This window comes from Mustela erminea, chromosome 1, assembly GCF_009829155.1.
Source record: "Mustela erminea isolate mMusErm1 chromosome 1, mMusErm1.Pri, whole genome shotgun sequence".
NCBI lineage: Eukaryota > Metazoa > Chordata > Mammalia > Carnivora > Mustelidae > Mustela > Mustela erminea.
Window position 1 is genome coordinate 148,441,128 of NC_045614.1, and position 13,308 is coordinate 148,454,435.

Genomic DNA, 13,308 nt, shown 5'->3' on the forward strand with positions numbered 1-13,308 from the left:
ATCCTTCCTGAAATATAGGAATGATAATTGACAAAGTGTAGGCTTTTAAGTCCAACCTCATTTTAGAGTTTGGTCTTTTTCTTTAGGTTTAAATTTTCAGGAAAACTGAAGGAGGCATTGGATATATATACTTACCGAAGCAGGGTCATTGGGCAACAAGCACCAAACACAACCTATCACATTTTCCTTCTGGAAAACTCTCCTCTTTACCTTACCTGGTTTGGCTACTGAGACAGAGAAATGAAGACTTGTATACTCAAAGGAAAATGGAAAGAATGCTGAGGAATTCATAGAAAATAAACGAGGCCTTAGTGAAAACTGAAAAAGAGGAAATAGGAAATACGTGAAAACTATTTGCATGAGATATACTGAAAGTGAAAATACACTCATCATAAGTTGCCCTGCCTTGACAAGAACACAAATAAAGATGTGACCATGTAATTAGAAGACAGACTAAGTATTCAGTCTTTAAATTCAATTCTGGCAGCAACAATCTCACCTGGGAATGTAGAGCTTCCCATTTGTCACTTGTTTGCACAGACAGCAGCTTTACGAGTTAGGATCAGCAAAGTTGATTACTAAGAGAATGTCGAAGTGAGAGAAAAGGAAGAGTATGTAATGGGTCCCAGGTGTTTGGCAGGGAGAAAGGTCAATATCTGAGATGTGGGGAGGAGGCCCGAAAAATGAAAGGGATGATGTATTAATAAGGGAAATGTACGTTCCCTGCTAAGTACTAATCTCTGTGTCAGCAGGAACCATTTTCTGCTTTGTTCAAAGAATATTGCCAGAAGTGTTTTAGGTATTCAATAAATATTTATTAAAAGAGTAAGTGGTTATAAGTTCCTGTTGGATATTTGATCCTGAAGTATTAAGTGATTTAACTAATGTTAAATGATGGCGATGAATTCCAAATATCAACTAATTTTCCTATTAAACTTCCTCAGTAGTGTGTGTGTGTGTGTGTGTGTGTGTGTGTGTTCATTTCACATGTATTACTCTCCAGGTACTTTAGAAGAGATCTTTCTTCAGCTGAAGACAGATATTTTTCCCTACTTGTTCTGATTCAAGAAAATGACGACAGATTTTTCTCTACATAGTATTGAGGAAAGAGGAGATAATTTTCATATTCTAGCCTGAATCCATTTTGTTGGGAGTGAATACTTGGAAGACTATAGCTGCCCAGAGCAATTATAATCAATTCATAGAAGGAAAGATTGGTGAGGGGTTGAAAAGAAGGTTTGGTCAATTGAGTCAGAGCCTCACGGAGGTTGTTAGTGTCTCTGTGAGAATCTCACGTTCTTTGACACCTCAGTGCTTGTATTTTTATCTTTGTAGTATGGTAATATCAAGGTATATTTTACTATTTGGAGGAAGGATTTAAAAATTTGGATGCTACATTGAAAGTTGCACCACCAACTCTTTTTGCAAGCAAAGAAAAATAAGGCCCTTCATGAAAAACTAATGAAGAAATTTCCTTCCCAAATTATGAGAAAATGATCTGCATATTCTCCTTCCTTAAGGAAAGAAAGAAGATGACTTCATTTATATCACACCTTGTTCTAGAAAGGATTAAGACAGCACGATAATGACTATAAAAGGATCTTTCTATCATGCCTTTAGTATTAGCTGTCGGAAGCCATTTTTGTCACTATTACCAGTGTTCCTTCACTGCAGCCAGATGCCAAGTCTGCAGTGATGAGTTAACTAAAGGAACATCTAAGAATGGAAAACTGAGATACCAAGTTACTGAGGTGAGAGGAGACAAAATTAAGTTGGGATCTAAACAATAGTGCTTTGAATATAAAACTCACATTTTCTGTTCTCCATTATTTGGTTAGTATTACTTAGGCTCTTGTAATGTATCTGGTAATTTATATCTGAATTAAAAGAAGTGAAAGAAATACCAAAGAGATTAAACAAAGTCTCTGAGTCCTAGAGTTGAAATGGGAACATATAAATGGAATGAAATATTCAAAGGCATTACATGTGTCTATGACCATAGAACGTATTTTGTCTGGCATACATGCTAAAACTTATTCATTCTGATTTTCTTTATTCTGTGCACAATTAAAGAAGTTATACATGGGATATGGACAATAGATTGATTCATGATGATGATGAAGGAAACACCTGATATTTCTCTCAGTTAAAAAGGCATATTATACATGTATAGTCTGGGAATTTTTGAAAATAAAATTTTCAAACGGGGATTCAAATTGTGATGTTTATATTGGAAACTTTATATTCCTGTCCCCACTAGCCTAATACATAGTTAAAAAAAATGATCTATTTTTGTCTTTCAATAATTAAATATATTTAATAAAAAACTAGTGGTGGCATCATGGGAATTGTAATGAATTATTCAAAATCTTACCAGGCAATACAACAGACATAGACCATATGTATAATACAAATATAAAATGTTATATTCACACAAATATTTATAAGATGTAAAGATGTGATGAGAAAGCAATGGTCAATAAAAGCTGGAAAGGAAAGTGAGATTAAAAGTCTTGCAGAAGATTAGTTCTTGTTATAAATTCTGAAGGAAGGATAGATGTGTAATATGTGGATAATAGTTGAGTGACAGAAAGAGAAAATAAGGAAGGATTTCTCTGGAATCCTTCCTGGAAAAGCACAGGTATCTTTTAGAAATGACAAATGGAACTGTCTTTAAATAAGTCTTCAAATAAGTCTTCAAATAAGGAGCTGGGGGAGAATTTTGGGAAAACATGGCACTGGGCTTTGTAAATTATACACTGTATTTTTAGTAATATAGCATGTCGTGCTACAAGTTTACTCAATTAAAACAGTATTTTGGGAAAATGAATCCAACTGCAGTATTCAGGACCAAGCTGAAAAGAGATGCAGGAAGAACTGAGAGGTTTTTGTGGCAGTGATGACAGTGAGATGGAAAAGGTCTGACAGTCTATGGGGTGGCAGTTAAATAGGGAGGAAAAAGGGGGGGGTATTGTGAACAGTATTAAAACAATTGACAGCACTTGGTGACAAAATAGTTATCTCTGAAGAAGCAAGTCCTTCAGCTCTTATATGTTTCGGCACCTTAACTACATCAAAGAGCATCATCTCTTTGACATAATGATACTTTAGAGACATGAACTCAAAGTAACCATTCACAAAACAGTACCAATAGTAACAACCACCTTAAATCTTTTTTTAAAACAGCCTTTGTCAAAAAGATTCATCATAGTGCTTGTGAGGAACAATGGATTTTGTTTTGTTTTTGTTTTTCACATGAGGACAAGTACTTCTGAAAGTTTGTTTTCAGAAATAAAGGATTCATGTAGACACAACATCTTATATCCTCACAACATCTGTTCCACTTCAGAAAATTAAAGATGGCAACATCAAAAAACTCATCTCATTTCCGGAGAAACCAGGCATCTGACAAAGGCTGACTTTTGATTTTCAAAATGAATAATTTCACCAAAGGTCAGTTTTAAATTAAAAAAAAAAAAAAAAGTTACATTTACTTAGAATAGCAGTGAGAAGAAAGGATGACACCAAGCAAATGATCTTTCAAGGGCCTGAATGAATTTTAACCACACTTCTATGGATTTCTGCTTGTTTTTTTTGTGTGTGTGTATGTGTTTTTTTTTTAATTGTAGTTGCTTCTCTATTTTAACGTACACTTATTTTAATATGTTATGTAGTTCAACTACTTCAGTCCTCTTTCAACATAATAAATCGAGAACAATGTTTAATATCTATTATAAATCTATGCCAACAGATGTATTAAATATATACATAACTAGAGAAAAATTGAAAGAAAAGGAGTGAAGTCAAGTAATACTAAATTATTTCATTGAAATATGTATTGTCCTTAAAAATACAGTTATCCATTGTATTTATCTTTGTCCTGTGATTTTGTTGGCTTCTCATTCTTTCTGTTGCCTGTGGCTTGATTTCCAACCCATGAAATTCTGATGTCAGGAAGAGTAATGGTTTTATTATGAGGAAGCCACAAATCTGCAAGCACATCAAAGCATTGTCTGTATACTAAAGAAATAATATGCCTAATATATATTTGCAAGATTGTATCACAAATATAGGCAAGGTAGATGATATTATGGCGAAATTTGGAGGCAAACCTTAGCTTTATGCCCTGAGTTCGGCTTCTCTTTCTTCATTGGCTTCATTTTTTCCTTGTGCAGAAGACTTTCTTCATATGGCTGTGAAGATGGCTATAAGGGGTTCCAGCTTACATTATCCTTATAGCTTCTAATTCCAAAGGAAGAGTGCACCTTTACCAACTGCTCTAGCGAAAAAGGGAAAGAAAAAAAAAAAAAAAGACTCATAGAGGCTTCTGATTGGATTCCCTGCTTATTCATGGAATAATTGTTGAGATATTTGGGGTTGGGATATGTGGCTGTGAAGAATAAGTCTCATTTTTCCAATGGAAAGCAAGGAGATGAGATTCCTAATGTCAGGGGATGCTGGGCAAATGATACATGCATGCTGAGCTGACAGTGATTTCTGGTATGAAAAAGAATTCTTAAATTGTGAAAAATTTGGAAACCAGTATTTTATAGGAAAAAGTTCAAACTTTTTAGTATGGCAGCAATATGGTCTGATTAATGTTTTCACTCTTCTTTTCTGTTTTTTCCTTCCTTCTCTGTTTCTTCTCACCCCCCAGTTGTCTTATGATCTAGCCACACTGCTTTTATTGCTTGATTTATGCCACTAATTCCATTTACTTATAATGCCTTCCCGTTTCATAGATGTTCAGTCCACTTCACCTTACTGAGATATTTTTCCACCTCCTCAACTAAAATCTGTTCTACTGTTCCATGGAGTACCTTGTATATGGATATTCCAAGGAAAAGCCAGTGGCGTGGACAACGCTGGTACTTTGCTTTCATGATATGAGGAAACTCAAAGTCATCTGTAGTTTAACTTAGAAAAAAATCCAATCTGATATCTTTACACCCAATTGTTATGAAGAAAAACCATGTTCTCTCCATTGTTTACATGTGACTCTATGGGTTGTAGGGACTTGTAGCAGGAGGAGCGTGGGCTCAGGGTTTATATTCCAGTTCTGGCAGTCGTTAGATGAGCTGTCTAGTGCAGTAACCTCTATGAACCATACAGTTTTTTTTTTTGTTTTTTTGTTTTTTTTTCCCATCTAAGAAGGATGTAAATAATAGAACCTTCTTCAGCAGATGATGGTGAAGAACAGGGATCTTTAGATTAAACTGTCTCATCACGTTATTCAAACCTTCTATATCCTTACTGACTTTTAAGTATGCTGACTTTATGAGCAAAATGAAAGAAATATGTTAAAATCTAGTACTCTTTTAGCTCTATAAATTCCTCCTTCATAAGGGATTATGTTATTATGTTCCTACAGAGTTAACAATCTTGTATGTTCTGTTTTTTGTCTGATTCTAAAATTTTCTGTTATTTATTTTTAGTCCTACTCTACAAAATGTGGCTACAGTGCATCCGTAATGTTTGTAGTTTATGGTATTTATTAAATCTTTGGCTTGATAATGGTTTTGTAAATTCCATACCTTAAATTCTCTCTACAACTCTTGTTTATAATATTTGAAAATCAATAAAAACAATACCAATAGAAATAAGTAAGCAGGATATCCAGATAATGAAGTTATCAGATGAAATTTTAAAATAATATGTGTCTAAGAATATATGACAAGATTGGGGAGCTTGAGAGGTGATTGAAACTTATTTTAAAATATTGGAGTTTTAAGACCTTGAAAACACAATTACTGAAATTAAGAATGGACTAATAGCAGATCAGAAACATATATGAGGAAATATTGAGAGATCAGAGATTGGCAAGTACTGAAAAGAGTGAAAGAAACAAGGAATGAAGTGAATAGGGCTAACATACATATACAGTCCAGCTCCCAGAAATAGTGGACAAAGCTTACTTAATTGATATTTTCCTCCCAAAGGCAGCCAGGGCTTCCCAGATGTCATTAGTGAAGTCACACAGTGAGTGGTCTTCACTCCTCCCCAGAGTAAGTTTCTTTATTTCATTGCTTATTTCTCAGGGTAGATCTTCAGTGTCTCAACCAGAATCTTGAGCTTTACCTGGCTTTCTCCCACTCAAACCTGACCTCGCATCCAGTTCTCATTTTTCCAGGCTGGTGGCCTGTTGAAATTTCTGCCCAGTTTCTCAGCCATCTCTACTAGAACCGCCAGCGGCCATTGTAGGAGAACTGGCCCCAAGTCTGGGTTCATCGCTTTAGGTTACCCTTGTCTCTTGGTCTTAATTCTATAATTCTCTTGTTAACACTTTACTACTCTCAAGCATATTTCTTTCCATCTTTTTCATTATCCAAAATTTCTAGCCCATTTTTTTGAAATAGAACAATTTCTGAATATTTTTCAATTTAGTTGTAACAAATTCTCCAAAATAATTCTTAGAGGAATACATGGGTACTATTTAAGTTTCTGGCACATAAAGAGTCTCTATTAAAAACTATAGCTTCTAGTCAAGCAGAGAAAGACAACTATCATATGATCTCCCTGATGTGAGGAAGTGGTGATGCAACATGGGGGCTTAAGTGGGTAGGAGAAGAATAAATGAAACAAGATGGGATTGGGAGGGAGACAAACCATAAGTGACTCTTAATCTCACAAAACAAACTGAGGGTTGCTGGGGGGAGGGGGTTTGGGAGAAGGGGGTGGGATTATGGACATTGGGGAGGGTATGTGCTTTGGTGAGTCTGTGAAGTGTGTAAACCTGGTGATTCACAGACCTGTACCCCTGGGGATAAAAATATATGTTTATAAAAAATAAAAAAATTAAAAAAACAAAAACAAAACAAAACAAAACAAAACAAAAAACTACAGCTTCTTCTCTTACTCTGGCTTGGCTTCCAAGGGCTATCTTTGTTCTTCCTCTATAACTTATTTCTCTTTTCCTAGACCATGCTGGTTGCCTTATCTTCTCATTACTTCAAATTTTAACAGAAATACTCTCTTAATTAAAGATAAGGTATTCTGTATGTCTGACATCTGGACTAAAATTAGGATAGGGAAATTAGAGGCTAGTTCTCCAGTAGTTAAGGGGTATAAAGATATATCCCTAGTCCTTTTCCCCAGTGACCCAGTCCAGTTTGCTGCATCAGTCTTATAGTACACGCAAAAACAGTTTTGAAGCTCAAAGGGCTCCTGGCTACTTACTTTTGTCTTTATCTGTACTTCTGGACAGACGTGATAGCACAAGAGTCTTGGACTTTTGCCTTTGGGAGAAGGGGATAGTCAAATATGTGGGTTTAAGTTTCCATTAAAAAAAATTTTTTTTAAAGACTTTTTAAAATTTATTTGATAGAGATCACAAGAAGGCAGAGAGGCAGGCAGAGAGAGAGAGGAAGGGAGGCAGGCTTCCTGCTGGGCAGAGAGCCCGATGCAGGGCTCAATCCCCAAACCCTGGGATCATAACCAGAGCTGAAGGCAGAGGCTTTAATCCACTGAGCCACCCAGGCACCCCTAAGTTTCCATTCTAATCTTACAACTTTAATCCAGGTTTCTCAAAAAATGATTCACATTTAGTGTCAATTATTTCACAAGCCCAATATTTTTGGAAGCTTGATTTTAACCATGAAACATGGAAAGGATAAACTTTGAAGATGAATATATTGAAAGACACAAAAAAGACACTAAAAAACTCAAGGCATGTCTGAGTTGGCATTTTACTTTTGCTCACATTTATATTTATGTCTATGATATAAGTATTTGCGGAAGATATATTGTCTGATAGTTGAGAGAGTGTCAGCATTTTTGAATCAAGTGAACATTTTTCTAAATGCAATATTGTGAGGAAAGTAAAATTTCTATCTACCCAACACTAAGTTTAAACAGACAATTGATAAGTAGCATCTTTAATCCTATTAATATATAACTTATTACCAAAATAGATGCCTTTCCCTCCCAGTATATTCTAGTTATTTATCAGCTGTTCAAATTTTTGTGTGGAATGTCTGATTCCATTACTAATTTTCTCTGCCTATGAAAACTGCATCTACACATTTGTTTGTGATTAGTTAACTAAAGGCTATTTTTTTTTTTTTTTAGAATTTCCCTGGGACTCACTGGCTTTGAACAATCCTACTAATATCCACATTTTGCTGTTACGTTGTCCCCATCTCCATCCCTGTAGGGGTTTCATGAAATGCCTGGCCAATTATTTCTGGAGACTACTGTGCCTGCTATGATCAGATAGACTCCTCCTCATGCTTCCACTGAGGCCTCCTTTATTGCTGTCTAGAAATTATTTTGGGTGGAAGGAGTGTCCCATCCCTGCCTCTAAGAATGTTCCTTCTCTATGTAGGTTTCTGGGGTTTTGTTCTTGTTGTTTTTGAAAATTCCGTAGCACAAAACTTTGAGGTCACATATAGAAGTACATTCTTTTATATCATCAGATTGAAACCAAGTTATGTATGTTACAAAAAACTGGAAAAAACACTCTACTTAATCTGTCTTTGACTTGGTCCACAGTAGCTCCATTTACTCCTTGTTCTGTTTCATAAAGTCCCGAACGGACACATCTTCGTCAGCTTTTAAAATACTGGCATCTCCCTATGGGAAAGTACTTTGATAAACTATTAAATATCAGATTCTCACATGAAACCTGTTCAAGTGGATAGTAGAAGGTTTTTTTTTTTTTCTTCTGAAGTGCTCTTGGATATAATATCACAATTTTAATTTACTGAAATTTTCTTTTAAAAGCTGGTTATGTACTTGGTTTATAGAGTGGGTAGCAGAAATATTTGATTTAAAAAGTTAGATTTAATCAGTTCCTCTGAAGGCATTTCATTCACTTTCATGCTCTGAACCATACATTTCATGCTTCTTTACTGTGTGCAAAAAACATTACCTCCCAAACACTTAGATTTTTTTCAAGATGTTCCTTTAGTCCCTTTTAGATTCAAATGATATTTGTTACATTCAAAAACTATGTTCTTAACAGTAAACTGTATATTTCTAACATAAATTTATGGTTTACCACTTTCCCTGGATGATAGCTCAGGACCCATTTTAGCTGTAGTTTTATGAGGTCAGGTGTGTTACTTTCCAGTGCTGTCTGTTAAACTAATTCCCTATTCCATGGTTTTTCTACTCCACCCATATTTCTCTCTAAGGGAAGTAATATACTGGGGAAGTGTTTTTCTTTCTCTGTGGTAAGTCATTGGAACAATGCTGACTCTGTAACTAGGGAAGTTCCCTTTCCATAGTTACAGACCTTGTTTTTTGACACAACCCTACATGTTCATTCCATTAGGGAATAAGACCTCTTTTTGGTTGCAAGAATTAGGGACTATTCTGAAAACCGGCTTAAACCAAAAAGGGAATTTATTCACTGATGTAATTGATCACCTCAGCATCAAACTATATTCAGGAATAGATGTATCAAGGTGCCCTACAGAAGTCTATTACCTGCAAGCTATTTCTTCCCATCTCTCAGTTCTTCTCTTCTCTGTGTTGTCCTCATTCTCAAGCAGGTTCTATATAGGTGACTCCAAGCATCACTCAGCTTACATCCTCATAGTCTAGAAAACCCAGCAGAAAGAGACTTTCTCTTTTCAACTGTTCCCCCATCCTGTTACACTGGTCTTGCAAGTCTTAAGAGTTCATCCCTGGCCAAGGGGTGGTAATACATTAATTGGCCAGGCCTGGGACCAAAGTTCATACCTGGAACCTGGAGGATGAGATGAACTCCACATTTGTCATGGATCTGTGGACTGAGGATCCAGGAAGGATAGTTTTTGAAGGAAAATTCAGCTACTGATCTTCAAAACAAGGGGTTGGTTATGTGATCCTTAAGAAAGTGTTCCTTATGGGCATTTTCTTTTTTTTTTTTTTTTTTTAAAGATTTTATTTATTTATTTGACAGAGAGAAATCACAGGTAGATGGAGAGGCAGCCAGAGAGAGAGAGAGGGAAGCAGGCTCCCTGCTGAGCAGAGATCCCGATATGGGACTCGATCCCAGGACCCTGAGATCATGACCTGAGCCGAAGGCAGCGGCTTAACCCACTGAGCCACCCAGGCGCCCCCTTATGGGCATTTTCTTACTAAAATTCTTTGAGTGTACCCGTATTTCAGGATAAAATTTTACTTTTATAACTTTTACTTTTATCTTGCCTTTGAACTCCAAGTGGTATTATTGTTAAAAATGTTTCCAAGTCTTTTTTATTTTTTCATTTGTGCATGCATGCGTGTGTGTGTGTGTGCATATAAATAAGGCTCACAAACTACCACTTATTGTTAGTTGTATTTTGAGTATCACTTCTTTGAAAAAGAGAGTCACAAAGGCAAAAAGCTGCTATGCATTCGATAATTGACTCAAATGAGATTGCATATCGTTAACTCTAAGAAGATCTAAGTCTATGCTTAAAAAGCATTTTGTACACGGGCGCCTGGGTGGCTCAGTGGGTTAAGCCGCTGCCTTCGGCTCAGGTCATGATCTCAGGGTCCTGGGATCGAGGTCTGCATCGGGCTCTCTGCTCAGCAGGGAGCCTGCTTCCTCCTCTCTCTCTGCCTGCCTCTCTACCTGCTTGTGATCTCTCTCTGTCAAATAAATAAATAAAATCTTTAAAAAAAAAAAAAAGCATTTTGTACATATATATGTAAAACTTTCTTTTTTGGAAGGTTGTGCATATGGATTGAAGTATTTCTATCCATAGTGCCCCAGACTTAGTGTTTTACCAGATTACAGTAGGGTACTATTTGTCTCTGTCAGTTTTTCACCTTCCATGGTATATCTACTCCCATAGTACTAATTATATATTTATGTTGATATTCTGGAACTTTGCATTAATATGTGTTTTTCTTTTTTAATTCTGTGGTTCTTTTATATAATCAGGTAAAAATATTAATTAGAAATTTCCTTTTCTTGTTTGGTATCTTTATTCCTAACTGTCTTTTGCTATTCTTAGCACATCCTGAGTTTATGACTTTTTTTTTGAGAGGTCAGGGGAGGGACAGAGGGAGAAGGATAGAGATTCTTAAGCAGGCTCCACGCCCAGTGTGGTTTTCAAAATTCTATGAATTTAGCCCTGTTTTTTAACTTCAGTAAGATTATTTGATTTCAGCCCAAAGGCATAGTGGATTTCAAGTGTGGCCTCAGTATAATTATTTATTACTGAATATGTTTTTAAGGTATAAGGTTAATACACCCATCCACTATATCATATTTCCAAGATTTGAAACTTGCAAATGATGATGAAATACCTTTTAAAGGTAGTTCTAGCTTTCTAGGAATAAATTTGGAAACTGTGAAATAGTGTTGTAGATGTTGGTTCTATTGTAACAATATACATTATTTTGCTGGATGAACTTGTATTGGGAAAATCTGCACTTTGAATTAGGTATATTCAAATAAATTGTAATAAAACTATATTTTAGGGTGTCTTTCTCTACGGTATAGTACTTTTAAGTTGGCAGAAGTCCTTTACTATTCATCAGTGTGCTAATGTGATTACTTTTAGAGAAGACAGATGCTTGGATCTTCTCCTAGGACTTTCAGAAATGCTTATTTGGCATCAAAGGGATCATAAATCTATTATATGTGATTAAAATAAAGACACAAGTGGACTGATATATAGGCTTGTGATTTGGATGTTCACAGCTGTATCTAAGGATCTGCCTATAAGCTGCCAAAAGAGCTATTCAATTTAGTCATGTAAGTTTAAAAAAGGCAATTTAGTGCAAATTCTTAGTTATGCTATTTGGTGATAGAAAAAGCAAGATAATATTTGGTTAGCTGAATGGGTATTTTTAATTTCTTTTTACATTTCAGTTGTGTTTTCTGAGCTATTATATATTTTTTATTGCCTGATTATGAGTTGAGCTGAGATCTAGCAGAAATATTCAAGAAAGACTGCAGCAAAATTATACTTTAGCATTTTAAACATTTATAGCATTTTAGAATAAATGAAGAGCAGCATTGATAAAAATTAAATGTCTCTTTATTAATAAGAGCTGAGTACTATATGCCAGGTAATGTATTAAATTGTTAATATATACTTTCAAATTTAATCCTTCAAACAATATTATGAGGTAGATATTATTTTATGGATGAGTAAAACTGAATCTCAGAGGTTAAAGGAGATCAGTCAAGTTGCAGAACTAGTAAGGGAGTTGAGCCCAAGCTCTCTAGTTCTAGGGCCTCTGTTTGACCTGGTCAACTTCACAGTGCCTCCATTTGCTAATGTGAACACGTTATTAGGTAATTTATTTCAGGAAATGGTTAAAAATGTTTGCAGATGTTACTACAACTTTGATGAGAATTTAACTTTTGTTAATAGCATGTAATTTTCTAGATAAGTTTATTAAATTGCATTCTAATTTCTCAGTGGTTGATAAAATCATGAACAGCTGGGGAGAAGAGTCTGGTTTTTATTCTAACCCCTTATTTATTTTTAATGAAAGTAAATACAATAAAAATTGCATGGTCTTTTGAATTTCACATATGGATTTAATTCTTTTTAATTTATTTAAACCTTGAAATAATTGTTTTTGGATGGACATCTCTTAATATTATTTCTTTTTACAGATCGGTCAGAGGAAACAAGTGATATACCTCAGATTTTATGGTGAGTAAATTATGGAGTTGTTTATTTGTTTTCCCTTTGCTTATTTCACTAAAATTCTTATGTTTTTGAAAAAATGTTAAAAATTCACTAGGGATTCCTAAGGTTTATGAAAAAATATTTTCAAAGTAAAGAATCTTCTATTTAAATAATTAACAAGCTTAATTAATAAGCTGTCTTAATATACATATATACATATATATGCACATTTATATGTATTTTATGTATTGCAAACATATAGTTTACATATATGGTGCATATGACATATGTACATATATTATGTGTATATAATATACATATATATTTATATATATATTTGTGACCTGCTTTGAGAGTGCTTTCCCTCTCTCTTTCTCTTTCTCTCTCCCTATACACATGCACACACACATGCATGCACACGTACATATATATACATATGGATCTTTCAAAGCACATCTTAGTGGTCTATACCACTAATGGCACTTGTAGCCATTTTAGTGATGAGTACATTAGAATCATATTGTTTGCTTGTTTAATTTAGTTACTTTTAGCAGTGTCTTCGGGGTCATGATATGGACTGTTCACTTTCTCATCTTTCTTTCTTGACTGTGACAAATCAAAAAATTGACCCAAAGAGTGAAATGAGGCAAATTATTACATCAGCTTTATTGCTGATAAGGTTGAATTGTAGAGTGTGGTAGGTAGCATAAGGTTCTCTTTTAATACAACAAGCCTGTAGAGTGGG